The 15,522-nt window shown below is 50.7% G+C and overlaps 1 pseudogene; it reads right to left on the minus strand.

Annotated features, from left to right (window-relative positions):
- The window catches only part of LOC123345974, a 178,962-nt pseudogene that overhangs the window by 27,306 nt on the left and 136,134 nt on the right, over window positions 1–15,522 (minus strand).

Below are 15,522 nucleotides of genomic sequence, written 5' to 3' on the forward strand. Positions count from 1 at the left end.
CCACTATAATGAGAAAAATTGTGTCATCTCACAATGAACCCTCTGACTCCACTTATTACCCTGTTGAAGACATTAAAACATCAGAAGAAGTTACTGACCTGCCACATATAGTTCCAATATAGCATCTTCATAAAAGACACTGGACTGAAAAAAACACTTGTACTGCCCATTGTCAGAGAGTCGGACATTGCGTATTCTCAGGGAAACTCTCCCATTGGTGATGTCGTCTCTTAAGAGCTCAGTTCTTCCTCGATATTCCGGCATCTGCTCTCCATACTGATCCTGCCCACCACGGTACAAGTGCACAGCTGGAGAGAACTGGGATCGGAACCATCTCACCTCCATGTTCTCAGCGCTCATCCTGGGGGACAGGTGGCAGGGCAGGACGGCCTCCCCATCTAAGGAGGCAATGACTGGGTGGTCAGGTCCAGCCACTGTGAACTGTGCTGTGAAATGTACAATGAAAAAAGGAAATTAAATTGGCATGGGGGCTGGGGGTAACATTAATTCAGCAGTAAGACACACAGTAAGAGAGCAACCTGCATTAGAAGTGAGAGACCATTTAAAGACAAAAGCCTGTCAGAGAAAACTTACCATAAACCAATCAAAGGTCTGAACACGTTACACTTATACCAAAGGATTCTCATCTGGCACATGGGACTTTCTGGTAGATTCCAAAGTCTTCCCAACCTTTCTCTAAGGGTTTGTCCTCTTGGTTAACAGCTCCTGTCATTTTGCAGCCCAAGATTTGGGCCTCTGACCAGTTTAAATCCAGCCTTTATACCAAAAATCTTTGTTCTCTTGGGCTTCTGGGACCTGCTCTAACCCAGTTTATGCAACTCTCCCGAGGGGTGGTACTTCTCTGGAGCTGTTACCTGTCCCTCAAGTGATTACCCTCCATGATTGGCAAATTCTGAAGGAGATGCGGTAACCCTCCCCCATGGCATAGATTACAGTCCTGAGCCCACAAAGATACATATAACATGTATAGATACCATTGGTAAAGGGGGTACAAAAATAAACAGAACATGCATAAAGTGAATTTGATAGTCCCCAAAATGCCGCATGTGGCTGCAATATCTGTCACACAGACTTCACATGTGAGTGTCATACACTGACCCTATTATCTCTGTATAAAGCTCTAACTTCTCATGGACACCCTGGGGCCTGGTTCTCTGATACACCAAGGCTTTTTCGTGCTGCTCCAGCACAGGGGCCTCCTCATCTGCAGTAGGGGTGGTGTAAAGGCTGACAAGGTGTAAAGATATGAAAACAGATCATCACTATGCAGGCAATGGCTTTAAAGGTAAAGTCAGGGGTCAGATAATGGAGAGAGGGGGGAGGAGGCAGATAGAAAAGTGCAGGAAAGCGAGAACCAGTCACTGTGGAAGTGCACAGGATGTGGGGGTCTCGGTGCAGAGAGACCAAGAGAGCTGGTTAAATTAACAGGATGGAAACCACAGCAGGGGGGAACCAAAATGCCCAAGTAGCTGTGGAGCCAGTCCCAGGGGTGGGTGGGACAATATAAGGGGTTCACTTAAGGCACAGAATGAAGAAGCCAGCAAATATCCTCACACCCTCACTGTGAGACGAAGTCTAGCTCTGAGCCCTAGTCAGATGTGGCTGGTGCAGCATGAATGACTTGTGGGTTGTTACGTCTAAACCGGAGAGTCTAGGATTCAGGACTCCTTCGTGGCTGAAGAGTCTGATTTGTGACGTATACGGTCTGTCAGTGCAGTGTATAGAATTGGGTAGTGTCCTTTTAAATAGTTTGTGAGCCCTGTAGCGGTGCTCACTGTGTTCTGTGTTTTAGAAGCTGCCAGAAATCAGCCAGAGCAGTAGGTAGGATGTATTGTCTAGGCCTGACAAGATGGTGTATAGATAGTAACCATGTCACTGGGGAGCCAGCTGTGTTCTGTGGTTTCTCCATGTTGCTGGTTGTTGGCAGGTTGAGCAGTAGTTTACAAGACAATGCAGTGATGCAAGATAAATGGTGATGACCATCAATAGTAACAGCAGCAAACCCAGCGAGAGGGCCAGAGCTCCTACCTGACACCAGCCTGTGAACCTGTAGAGCAAGGCAGAGCGCGACGTAGCCAGGCAGAGCGGAGCTCACTGTGGAGACAGGGGAGAACGAGGGAACCTTCCCCATCATCGTAGCTTGGTCTGGAGAACAGGAGAAATAAACCAGACAGCGAGTGAGTGGGATGCAGTGACCGTGCCAGGTTGTCTGACTTTCATAGCCCTGGTCCATGGATCAGTTACGTTTACTTTAGCCCACTTCCCAATATTCATAGACTAAGTTCAGAGAGGACCATTAGATCATCTAGTCCAGGGGTTCTCAAACTGGGAGTTGGGATCCCTCAGGGGGTCACGAGGTTATTACATGGGGGGTCACGATCTGTCAACCTCCACCCCAAGCCCCGCTTTGCCTCCAGCATTTATAATGGTGTTAAATATACAAAAAAGTGTTTTTAATTTATGGGGGGGGTCACACTCAGAGGCTTGCTATGTGAACGGGGTCACTGGTAAAAGAGTTTGAGAACCACTGATCTAGTCTGATCTGTGCCACAAGCCAAAGACTCTCACTCATTTACTCCTGTACTGAGCCCAAACCTGTGTTTGACTAAAACATCTTCCAGAAAGACACCAAGTCTTTATCTGAAGACAGCAAGAGATGGACAATTCACCAGTTCCCTGGGTAGTTTGTTCTAATGATTAATCACTCTCAGTGTTACAATTCTATGCCTTTTTTTTAAATTTGAATTTCTCCAGTTTTAACTTCCAGCCATTGGTTCTTGTTATGACGTTCTCCACTATATTAAAAAGACCTTTAGTACCCTGTGTTTTCTCCATGAAGATGTGACAGGTGGGGAACTTTACTGAAATATTTTTATGAACTATCGGTAGGAATCTGTACCAATCCCCTTGGCATCGCTGCTGCTTTGGGGGAAAGAATTGCTTCTCTCGCTGGGACATGGCCGAACAGGCTAGGTGTCTGAGATGTAGAGCCACTCTGACTGTCTGGGCTGGAATCAACCCATATCAATGGAGGATCTTGAAAAGACAATGGGAAACCTCAATGAATGAGCATCAATTCCTAGAGCAAGTTTCTTCCCCCCACCTCTCTACAGGGAAGAAGAGCAATAGCCCAGAGCTGGAGCACAAAGGGAGAAGGTGCCCATTAAGGACACCTTCTTGTCAACTTTTGAGAATAGGCCTGTCATAAACAGATAGTTAAGGGTTAAGGTCTCTTTTACCTGTAAAGGGTTAACAAGCTCAGTAACCTGATGAACACCTGACCCGAGGACCAATCAAGGGACAAGATAATTTCAAATCTCTGTGGAGGGAAGTCTTTGTCTGTGTCCTTTGTTTGGGTTGCCGTTCTCTCTTTGGATTTAAGAGAGGCCAGACATATTTTCCAGGCTCTCCAAGTTTCCTGAAGTATTTTCTTCTATTCAGTCTAGTGAGTATTAGAAAGGCGGTTTAGTCTTATAATTGATTTCTACATTTGCAATTGTGTGTCTGCTGAAGAAATATCTTTATTTCTGTTTGCTGTTACTTTGATTATTCTGAGAAAGAAGGGGGTGGGGAAGCCTCTCCAGGTTTATAAGCTAGACCCTGTATATGTTTATCTTGGTGTTACAGAGATAGTGTACTTTCTTTCTTTTAATAAAATCTTTTCTTTTTAGAACTTGATTGATTTCTTCCCTTGTTTGGATTTTCAGGGGAAGGGAAGGGGGATAGGGAATCCCTCTAGGGTGACCAGATCGCAAGAGTGAAATATCAGGACACATTGGGCGAGCGGGGGGATGGGGGGGAAGATGATGATGATAAACACAGGTGCACAGCCCCGACCAGAGCCATGAGAGGGGGCACACAGCCCTAGGAAGCTGTGAGAGGGGTTGTACAGCCCCTGCTGCAGCCCACACCACAAGCCACATGGCAAGGACTCATGGCCCCAGCTCCAGCCCCCAGTAGAAGCCATGGGGCCAGGGGCACAGGGTTCCAGCTCCAGCCCCCAGCTGAAGCTGCAGGACTGGGGCACAGAATCCTGGTTGCAAAGTCAGATCCAGTTGCAGGGCAGGGGAGCAAAGGGTCCCGGTTCTAGCTCTGGCTCCAGCCGCAGTCACAGAGGGGAGGCCCCCAGTCCTGCCTTCAGCCCCAGCTTCAGCCACTGACAGCTGAAGCAAACTACATCACACAGGTCTGGAATCAGTGAGTCTAAATTATAGACTTAGTCATAATACATATTTAAACATACAGATTTATTTGTACACTAAACAAACAACAGGGGTAAAGGGCCGGGTTTTTTATTCAGTCAATAAATCAACTTCCCAATTTGCAGACCTCTCAGATATGCCAGAAGTCTAGTACTTCTTGGATGACTTTGCCATAGTCATGACTTGCTTCTGGGCAATCACAAAGCTGTAGAAGTCCTTGCAACTCATCCGGAAATTCATTTTGACAAGGGTTTCACTCCGCACCAAGTCTATGCTGCTTCGATTCTGGACATCAGTCCATGCACCTTTCATGATTGAAAATACACGCTCTGAGTATGCATTGCTTACGGGTATACTGAGCACGTATGACACCAGATTTGCCATGTTCAGGAATTCAGTGCTACTGTCCTTGTTTCTCAGCACTTGAGACCAGAGTTCCCCAACTGAATAGTTTCCAGGCTCCAACTTGGAGTTGATGTCTTTGATGATACAGTATTCATCATAGAGCTGATCAAGATCCACTGTTTTCTGAAGGTTTACAGCTGTCACGGCCGCAGACAGATCCTTGTATTCGAATACCCTATTAACTTTGATGTTCAAGCACTGGGTATTGAACAAGTAGCCAGTTGTTGAAAAATCAAACCATTTCTCCAAATATAGGATCGACACATCGTAAAATTTCATGAAGTCTTTCTGGAGACATGCAGCAGTGACAGGCAGCATCTCAGTTAATGCACTTTCAACTTTGGAGCCAAAGAATATGTCATTTTTCCATTGCTGAAGTTTAATTCTCAGAGTATTCATTATGGCATACACTTCACATGCTGTCATACTCTCATTTTCCAAACAGAGCACAGTATCATTGAAGATTTTCAGGACATTCTGGAGGAAAAACAGATGAATCTCAACTTTGCTAGGCCCCTCACCTTGTTCACCGTTTTCCCTGTCTGAGAACAGCATCCATAGAAATTTTGGGCGCTTCTCACTGCCCAGAGAAACAAAGTAGCACTTAACAGCCTGCCACATATTTACAAGCCTGTTTACAGCTGGGAAAAGACTCAACCAGCGCGTCGGAACATGGCGCAGTAAAGTGGCATACTCCATATCCACAAAGTCAAACATATCCTTCAATGCTGCTACTCTCTTAGCGGAACTGCTGAAATGACTGAACGTCTTAATCACCAGAGTCTCAATGTCAACTTGTAGGGTATTGCTAGCAGGTTTCACGGCGTTGTGCACAACATGGGCAGGGCAGTTTGCTGGCAAGATATTTTCATTTTGTTTTTTTAAATTCTGGTACACGGATTGTCGCTTTCCATAATTCATGTTTGCATTATCAGCACAGTAGGAAGACACTTTGTTTAGGTCTAGTTTGTGTGTCACAAGTTTTTCAAGTAATGTGGTGCTTATTGCCTCTGCAGTCTCTTCACTTTGCTCATAGAAGTCTAACAGTTTATCTTGGACCCCATGTTCAGGTGTCCAGTATCTCAGTGATAAGGGGAAAGTTTTCACATTGCCCTTGTTAGATGCATCTGTGGCAACTGAGAAATAGGGACCATCTGGCTTGCTGAGGTCTTTTAAAAATTCTGTTGAGAGCGGTGACAGCACATTTTTGATCAATGCCTCCGCTTTAGTCCAGCCACAGCTGACGTGCTTCGCAATCGTTGAATCTGGATACAAGGTAGGCGCCAGTTTAAGTTCACAGTCACATGAGCGATAGGAGTGTTGATGGACTACTGTGTGGTAAACTTGAGTTAGCTCAGTAGCGATAACCTTGTTATTGAAGGATTCATTTGGCTTGCTGAAAAAATGTGAGACCAGGGTATTGCTCTTGTGAGTCTGGGTGTTTTGTCCATGATTTTTTGATTCAGCATGATGCTTAACATCAGACTCACCACCATGGCAAATGCTAAATTCCTTCCTGCATGCTTTACAAAAGGCTTTTGTATCACACTCATAGGATTTCCGAATCCAGGTGTAAGTGGCTTCCCATTCTGTCCTGTATCTGCACTGTCTTTGTTTTTTGGTAGTTCGCTCCTCCCTTGCCGTTGCCATTTCAGGTGGGGTTTTCGGCTGAAGACCGTTAGCTAGATAGCTAGCCACTGAAAAGAACTGAGCAGTCTCTGTGCTTCTTACGTGTTATTACGTGCTCACTGTAGTTTGTCCTACGGTATGCACTGTGGTTCAGAACTGTAAACTACATATTCCTACTGTAAATTTGTGTTACACCGGAAAACAACCTGAAAAACCAAAATTGCCAGTAGATAACCGATCACAATCGGGTTTAATGGGACATTCCCAATCAACTAATTTTCTATTTCACTACCAAATGTAAAATTTTACCTGAATATCGGGACAAATGGCGTCCCGATTGTACATCAAGCAGATGTACGCTGCCAGGTGCAATCCCTGCTTGCTAATGTGGGTAAGTGAACTGGGCAGCAGCTTAGCAGTTCTCAGCCCCAGCCTGCCCTGCGTAGAATCAGCATGTGCAGAGGCAGGTGCCTCCTTTCCTTAGCTCTGCCATGAGCAAGGTGGACTGGTCTGCACACACTCTGCTGTGGAGGAGGATGCAGCCTCTGACACTTACCTCAGGGACCTGCCGGCCGTTTCCTGGGAGCCACCTCAAGTAAGCACTGCCGGGACCCACGCCTGCATTCCCTACCCCCGCCTTCAGTTGAGGAGGTGAGCAGCAGGAAGGGCAGGGCCGGCCAGGGGAAATGGGGCATGCATGGCGTGGCCAGAGGCACACTGGTCTGGCTGGCCCTGTGCTACCAGCATGCCCCTTCCTGTTGGGGGTGGGCCCATGCTGCGCCACACAGCTCCCCTGCCCAGTGCCCCCTGGATCCATTATGTCTTGCACCCCCTGAACCCACTATGCCCAGAGCTCCCCCACAACAAATGCACAGTGTTGTGCACACCACCACCCTTACCCAGCACCCCCCCACCCATAGCCCCACCACAGCTGCCCAGCACCCCACACAGAACACCCCCACTTGCTAGTTTCCCAATACATACAGATTTCCCCTCCCTCCCTCCCTGTGCCCTTCCCCACAGCCCCACCACCACAACTACACAATGCCCCACACAGATCCCCCCTGCCCAGTGACACACACAGATCTCCCCCACTTCCCAGCACCCCAACAGGCCCCCACTGCCTAGCACCCCAAAACACACAAACGTCCCCCACTGCCCAGCGCCCTCCACACCCTCACAGCCCAGCATCCCCACACACACCTCCCAGACACTCATCATCACACCCTGCCCCCTTCCCTGGCTGCACTCACCAGCCCTGCTTGGAGGTGTCTGGCTCCTAGGGTGAGAGCGGCAAATGGAGTCTGCAGACTCTCCACGTGCTGCACCCGCCACAAGCACGAGCTCCGTGGCTGGTGGCTCCCATTGGCCAGGAAAGGCGCCAATGGGAGCTGCTGGAGCCGCGGAGCGGGGCTTGCAGGCACCAGCAGCATGCAGAGCCCCTCCCTCCCCTCGAGGGACCTGCCAAGGAGCAAGGTGAGTCACAGCGGGTGCTTACCTGGAGTGGCTCCCGGGAAGCATCCGGCAGGCAGGTCCCTCTGGCTCCTAGGGTTGCGGGTCAGGTCGGGTCGAGGAGGGAAGGCGGGGCGGGGGCGGGGGAAGAAAGCGGCGCGGTGGAGCTGCGGCCGATCGCGGTCGCGGCTTTTTTTTTTTTATTTTTTTTCCTTTTCCCCCTCTCCTGCCGCTTGGGGTGGCAAAACCGTGGAGCTGGCCCTGCTGCTGCCGGCGCCTGCAAGCCCCGCCCCCGCAGCACGCGGCAGAGACCTCCTCGGCTGCCTGGGGCTGCACTGCAGGCTCCTGCCGGGGGGCACGCGCGCCGGGAGCTGCCCCAGGGAGGTGAGCCAGCGGCGCCGGTGGCAGCTTGCAGACGGTTCTAGCCAGACGGTCCCGATATCGGGACAAAGTGCGTCCCGACCGATGTAAGGTCGGGACGCGGGACAAGTCCCCTAAAATCGGGACTGTCCCGATAATATCGGGACATCTGGTCACCCTAAATCCCTCTTTGTTTGATTCAAGGAGTTTGAATCAAGGTATCTTTCCCAAGGACTAGGGGAAGGGAAGGGGGATAGGGAATCCCTCTTTGTATTAAGATTCAAGGAGTTTGGATCTGTGTTCCCCAGGGAAAGTTTGGAGGAACAGGGAGTGTGCCAGACACTAAAAACCTGGCTGGTGGCAGCAAGAACCAGATCTAAACTAGGATTTAAGTTTAGAGGAGCCCATGCAGGTCCCCATCTTGTGGACGCTAAAGTTCAAAGTGGGGAATAAACCTATGACAAGGCCACTTCCGCCTTAATTGAATTGGCCTCTTTAGCGCTGACCCCCAATTTGGTAAGGCAACTCCCAGCTTTTCATGTGCTGTAATATTTATACTGCTTACTGTATTTTTCACTCCATGCATCTGAGAAGTAGGTTTTAGCCCACAAAAGCTTATGCCCAAATACAGTTGTTAGTCTCTAAGGTGCCACAAGGACTCCTTGTTGCTTTTGCTGATACAGACTAACATGGCCACCACTCTGAAACCATAAAGACTGACATACAGGGGGGTGCTTCCTTCTAAAATCTCTCTGCAACTAACGGAAACAAGGCATGTTATTAAAATGAGAGCCTGACTCAATACTTTAAATTTCAAATGTTTTAACTGTTTGTCCTTCTTTTCTGTATCTGTAATAAAAGGTTGAAGGGATGTTTCATGGTATGTTTGCCATGGGACTCAGCAGGCTGAGGTCTCTGAAAACCAAACCCCAAACCTTGTTTAAAAGTGCTTAATATTAGAAAGTGACAGGGTCATGTTAACACCTTTGGTTCTTTGGGCCCATTGATTCCATCCACATTAATACAACATATAATATAACAGACCATCATAAGCTCTATGGGGCCTTGACTCAGATGGCTGGTGCAGTTCTCTCTTTTCAGAGCTGCTGTTTCAGGCTGTCTGCAGACTCAGGCAGTCATTGCCTGTTCCCATTTTCAAAGTTATCTCTGCAACCATAAAGCTAGAAACTTAGGCTGAGGTTTCACAGCCACCTAGGGGATGGTATGATGACGTTGCCTACAGTGCCATGTGCCCCATCTGTGACTGTAGCAAATATCTCCAATGGCCAGAGATGGGACATTAGATTGGGAGAGCTCTGAGTTGCTACAGAGAATTCTTTCCCAGGTGTCTGATTGGTGGGTCTTGCTGACATGCTCGGAGTCGAAGTGATCACCATTTTGGGGGTCAGGAAGGAATGATAGGACAGATTGGCAGAGACCCTGGTTGGTTGGTTGGTTGGGGCTTTTTGGGGGTTTTTTTTTGTCTTCCTCTGCACATTGGGGCACGGGTCACTTTCTGATTTAAACTAAAGTAAATAGTGGATTCTCTATTGTTTAAAGTCTTTAAGTCATGACTTGAGAACTTCAGTAACTCAGCCAGAGGCTAGGGGTCTATGACAGGAGTGGATGGGTGAGGTTCTGTGACCTGCAATGTGCAGGAAGTCAGACTAGATGATTATGATGACCCCTTCTGCCCTTGAAATCTATATGAATTGGGTGCCCAATTCCCATTAATTTCAAATGGGAACTGGGCATCTAAATGTTTTATGGGGTTTTGAAAATCCCCCCTGTGATTTCTGAAGATGCAGATGGAGATTCTGGAGCCCAATATCTGCAGCAAGAGGTGAATTCTGCAGCCTAAGAATTGAGGGATATGCTGGGCTCAGCTGTAATAAGGAAACTAATGTTTATTTAACACTCACCTGCCCAGGCTTCCTGCCACACTAGAGACAAAACCCTACAAAGTACTGGTTGTGAGGAGTGTGACAAGGGCAGGCAGCTGGACAGAAGCTCAGCAGCAGCCCAAGATCAGCAGAGAAAACCCTCTTCACAGTGTCAGTTTCCTTCATAAGTTTCCTAGTACAAATAAAATAAAACAATTTAGCAGAGTCTGTGGCCACGTTCACTTCATGCACAGACTGAGACCCCAAGGGCAGGGCCCCCTCTAGAGATCTGAATCAGTCACTCTGTGTCCAGTGGATGGTTCACCTCTGTGCTGAGATGCCAAACAGCATCTGCATCAGTGCCGATTGTGATGGTGGATGAGGTGATGTGGGCTCCAGTTCCCTATGAAATAAACAAAGATCCAACAGCTCACTTCACACAGGTCACCAGACATTGTCCTTGTATCATTGTCCTGTGCTATTACTGACCAACTGTACCAGTGTCCCAGCAGTGAAAATAACCGAACACCACTGGCCATCACGTACAGCTCCCAGCTAAAACCTCTCCAGTGCATCATCATTGATCTACAACCTATCCTGCAAAATGATCCCTCACTCTCACAGACCTTGGGAGGCAGGCCAGTCCTCTCTTACAGACAGCTCCCCAACCTGAAGCAAATACTCACCAGCAACTACACACCACACCACAGAAACACTAACCCAGGAACCAATCCCTGTAACAAACTTTGTTGCCTACTCTGTCCCCATATCAAGTCTAGCAACACCATCAGAGAACCTAACCACATGAGCCACACCATCAGGGACTCATTTACCTGCACATCTACTAATGTGATATATTCCATCATGTGCCAGCAATGCCCCTCTGCCATGTACATTGGCCAAACCGGACAGTCTCTACGTAAAAGAATAAGTGGACACAAATTGAACATCAGGAATGGTAACATACAAAAACCAGTAGGAGAACATTTCAGTCTCCCTGGACATTCTATAACAGATTTAAAAATAACCAAACTTGAACAAAAAAAACCTTTGAAAAACAGACTTCAAAGAGAAACTGCAGAACTAAAATTCATTTGCAAATTTAACACCATTAATTTGGGCTTGAATAGCGACTGTGAGTGGCTGGCTCACTACAAAAGCAACTTTCCGCTCTTGGTATTGACACCTCCGCATCAATTATTGGGAGTGGACGACATCCATCCTGACTGAATTGGTCCTGTCAACACTGGTTCTCCACTTGTGAGGTAACTCCCTTCTCTTCATGTGTCAGTATAGTAATGCCTGTATCTGAAATTTTCACTCCACGCATCAGAAAAAGTGGAGGTTTTACCCATGGAAGCTTATGCCCAAATAAATCTGTTAGTCTTCAAGGTGCCACCGGACTCCGTGTTTTTTTGCGTGGCTACAGACTAACATGGATACCCCCTGATACTTGATTAAATTTATAGTCTTTTGAAGATTCTGCAGCTCATACTACGCTATTTGGAGTATAAGGCCTCTGCAGTGTGTATTAGAGAGATTAGAGCTACATTTTTCTCTGAGCAAAGCTTGTACTCCACTACGTCTTCCAGAGAAGTTTACAGCTCCATCAGATACACAAGCAGCCATCTGTTTGGGGTTCAATAGACAAGCATTTAACTCTTCTAAGTTGTGTATTGTCAGAAATGCAGCCGACATAGATGGCAAGTTATATGGGCCCGTGGTGCCCATGCTCCACCAATACTCCTGAAGGTGGGCCCAGATCCATCAATGTTTGGGCCCCAAGCTCCAGGCTTTGGGGGTCCCCATGCCATGGGTCAGCAACGTGGGGTGCTCTCACCTCGGGGGCAGCTCCCCCACCTCCCTACAAGCAGCTCCCCCGTCCCCCGTCCGGAGTCACTGTGTGATGAGGAGAGGCCCGAGCGCTGACCTGACTCACAGCCCATTGGCCGGGGACCCCGGCCAATGGGATCTGCAGGGCTGATGCCAGAGCTGCCTGGCCATGCCTCCATAGCGGGGAGTGGGAGGCACCAGCTCTCAGCCCCGGGCAGAGAGACAGCAACAGGAGTCTGTCACTGTCAGACAGACACAGCCGATGAGCCAGGGGTGTTGTGGGGACAGATGGAGCCCTGGGCGGGGGAAAAGAGCAGCGATGGGCACCCTGGGGCTGGCATAAAATATACAGGACAGGGGGGGCTTCCTGAGGGGGCTATAGCAACACCCCCTCCACAGAGCAGACCCGGGCTGTGGCTGGCTCCGTCCTTCACTCCCCCCCCACACACCCCACAGAGACCCACACAACCCTCTGCCTCCCCAAAAGACCCCCAATGATCCCTGTGTCCCTGTCACCCCTCTCCAGAGAGCCTCCCTTTGTGCCAAACAACTCCCCTCCCCAACTCCAGAGCTCCCTACAATCTCCCCCTTTGCCTTCCCCCCCAGCCCAGCCCAGCCCATTGGCCGGGAGGCTCCCAATCTATTGGCCAGCATGGCCAGTGGGAGCTGCACCTGTGGCGGTGCCTGCTTGCAGATGCAGACGTGCCTGGCTGTGCCTCCACAGTACTGGGATTGGGAGCCACAGGTGAGCAAGCCCCGGTCATCATCATCACAGGCCCAGCAATTCTCTGGGTATTTCTAACTCCTGTAAAAAGCCACAAGCAGAATCTTAACCCTAGTAAGGGCCAGGTGAAGGGCAATGGCTTCAGCAGATGTTACTGAGCATGCTCAGTTTGTGTGAGACTGCTGAGTACACCCTAAGTAGCAAATTCCTACGTAGAGCAGTTTCCTACACTACACTCGTTTATCCGTGAGAATCCCTTCAGTGAGGCCCATTGGTGCTAACAGCCCATCTGAAGGGACCTCAGTGCCGTGTGTCCGGAGATCTCAGACCGAGCCGTGGAGCTGGGGATCTGGAGCCCGGAGCTCCCCTCCCTGCTCAATCCCAGAAAGAAGCTTTGAAACAGAAAGTCTGGAAGGTTCCACAAAATTCTACAAAGTTCTAGAACATCCTCGGAGGTTAGTGACAAATGAGCCACAGAAGGAAAACCTGAAACATTTCACTTCAAACATTCGATTTTTCCTTTTATCGCTAACAACAAACACAGCCCCTGAGCCCAGCGCCCCCCAGCCTGGCACCCAGGCAGTTGCCTCGGTTACGTGCCCCTAAATCCAGCCCTGGTCCCCATGTCACTTACCGAGGCGGCAGCACCATTTCCGCACATGGGTCATGGAGCTGGAGGGTTTGAGACCCGACCCATCAGCGTTACTTGTGTGACATTTGTAGCTGAATTGACGAGGCCGAGCCCCCCTGCCTGGGCCTTCCACACGCTTCAAACTGAAAGTACAGAAGTAAGGGGGAAGTGAAAGTAACGGTCCTGTCCCGGGCTGGTTGGGGCGGAGCAAATTCCTGTGAAAGTACCAGCCCCCGCAGGGCCCGGAGCTGGTGGGGAGGGGCCTGGTAGGGGCAGTTTGCTGGGTGAGCCAGTGTAGGGGGGGCAGTGCCCCCCCCCAAGCTGCTGTTCCTGCCCCCCAGGTATCGCTGGGTTCTCAGTAATTCCCCCGCCCAGCACCGCCCGCCACAGCCCTGCCCAGCTGGGGAGATAAAGCAGCAGCAGCAAAAAACACCAGCCAGTTCCCACCCCCCCCTCATGCCACCGCCCTGGGTGGAGACAAAATGAGGAAGGTGGGGGGGATGCTGCTGGGAAAGGGAAGCTGAACTCCGGAGTGACTGAGTGGGAAATGGGGGGCTGGTGGGAAGCAACAGCTGATCAATGGGGGGGGGGATCAGAACAGACTGAATGTGATTCAGGCACTGCCCGGCTGTAGCTGGCTCGCATTAAGGTACATGGGCTGCTCCCCACAGCACTCGGCTCTGCACCAGGGTTCAACAGGTTCCGACTCCCCCTCATCTTTTCTGTCCCATGTTCTCTAGCTGGGTTTCTCTCCTGTGCAGATCCCGTCACACTCGCCCAGCCCAGGGGCTGCTCCAATTGGGGGAACAGGCTCCCAGCAGCTGTTGTTCCCTGCCCTAGAACAGTGACCGGAATTGTCACCTCTCTCTGCAGCCAGCCCCTCTGGGAAGAAAGAGAGAAAAGCCCATCACTGGCATGGGTCAGTGTCCCCAGGGCTAGAAGTTATAGCTCTGTCAGATGATGCGATAGGGACCATGGTGGGGACTAAGTACAAGGAGCCAGCTTCTCATAGGCATTTCAGCACCTAAAGATTCAGAGAACCTCCCAGCAGCATCCCTAAACCAGGAATCCCGTCACAGCTGGCTGGAGATTGTTCTCTCAAGGGAAATCCCAGATTCTCTTTTCCAGCTCCGAGGACGCGGGTGCTGGACACAGAGACGTCCCCTCCTCGTCCCTGCAGAGACACGAGTGTGTTTATTCCTCTCCCTACTCGGCCCTAAGTTCCCATCCCAAAGCCAGAAAGGGGAGCAGGTGGTAGCTGGGGCCACAGGCAGAGCTAACAGGGCCCTGACCTCTGCTGCCCAGGGAATTTAGCACCTGCACAATCTGCCAGGGCCCAGCCTGGGGACTAGGGACCTCTCTCCATCCAGCTCGGGCAGTGCCAACCCCAGCTCCCCTCACACCTGGCCAGGCCCATGTGCCTCACCAGGACCTGGAGGGACTGAGAGAGGGGTCCATTCTCCAGGCCCAACTGCTCCTCAGCTTCTCCTCTCAGCTCCAAGGGGCCTGGTCACTCCCCATGGGGTGGGGGCTTCTGGGACGTGGACACTGCCCCACTAGGGCCTGGGCTGGGACACTCGGCCCTTTCCCCACAGGCCCCCGAGCCCCCCTCACAAAGGACAGACTTTGGGCCATGACAGAGCTGGGGCCAAGTTGACAGGCCCCCAGCCCCATTAATGATCCCCTGAGCCAGCCCAACCCCAGGGAGGGGTTTCCAGCCCAGTGCTGTGGGTCAATCCCCTCCCCAGGGTGGGTCACCCAGCCACAGTGGCTGCAGCCCCTGGCAATGGGGACAGGGGGGGTGGGGGGGCTGGATCCAGAGGGTGAGACTGTCCCACGGTCAGGGCACTGGGGGCTGGGTTTGTAGCCTGATCTCTGAGCCTCTTCCCAGCACAATGGGGCATGAGGGAGCCCAGATGTACCTGCTCATGGTGCTTCTGACACCCTAGAGGGGAAGGAGAAAGGGAGCAGAGTCAGTGCCCATGGTGCAGCCCGGCCCCCTGTCCCAGATGGGTCACTCAGCTCTCCCAGCCCCAGCGGCTGCTCCCCCGGGGGGTGGAGGTACTAAAGGGCTGTGCTGGGGGAGCAAAGCCCCTTTCACACCAAAGGCAGAGACAGCACAGCTGCTTCTGGCACCTGGAACCCACCAGCTCTGTCTGCTGTTGGCTTGTGCGCTGCAAGGGGGGCTGCAGAGCTTAGTTATCCTGAGGGGTGGGGGACAGGGTCCTGCCATGGTGGAAGAGATAAAGCAGCCCTCCCTAGCCAGCTTCGGCAGAGGATTGCAGAGAACGGCCCTGGGGCTGGGTGTCTTGGGCCGCCTGGGTGCTGGAGTCAGCTGGCTTGTCATGGACCCGCTCCAGCATATCAGGGCTGTGGCTGTTT

This window comes from Mauremys mutica, chromosome 12, assembly GCF_020497125.1.
Source record: "Mauremys mutica isolate MM-2020 ecotype Southern chromosome 12, ASM2049712v1, whole genome shotgun sequence".
Taxonomy (NCBI): Eukaryota; Metazoa; Chordata; order Testudines; family Geoemydidae; genus Mauremys; species Mauremys mutica.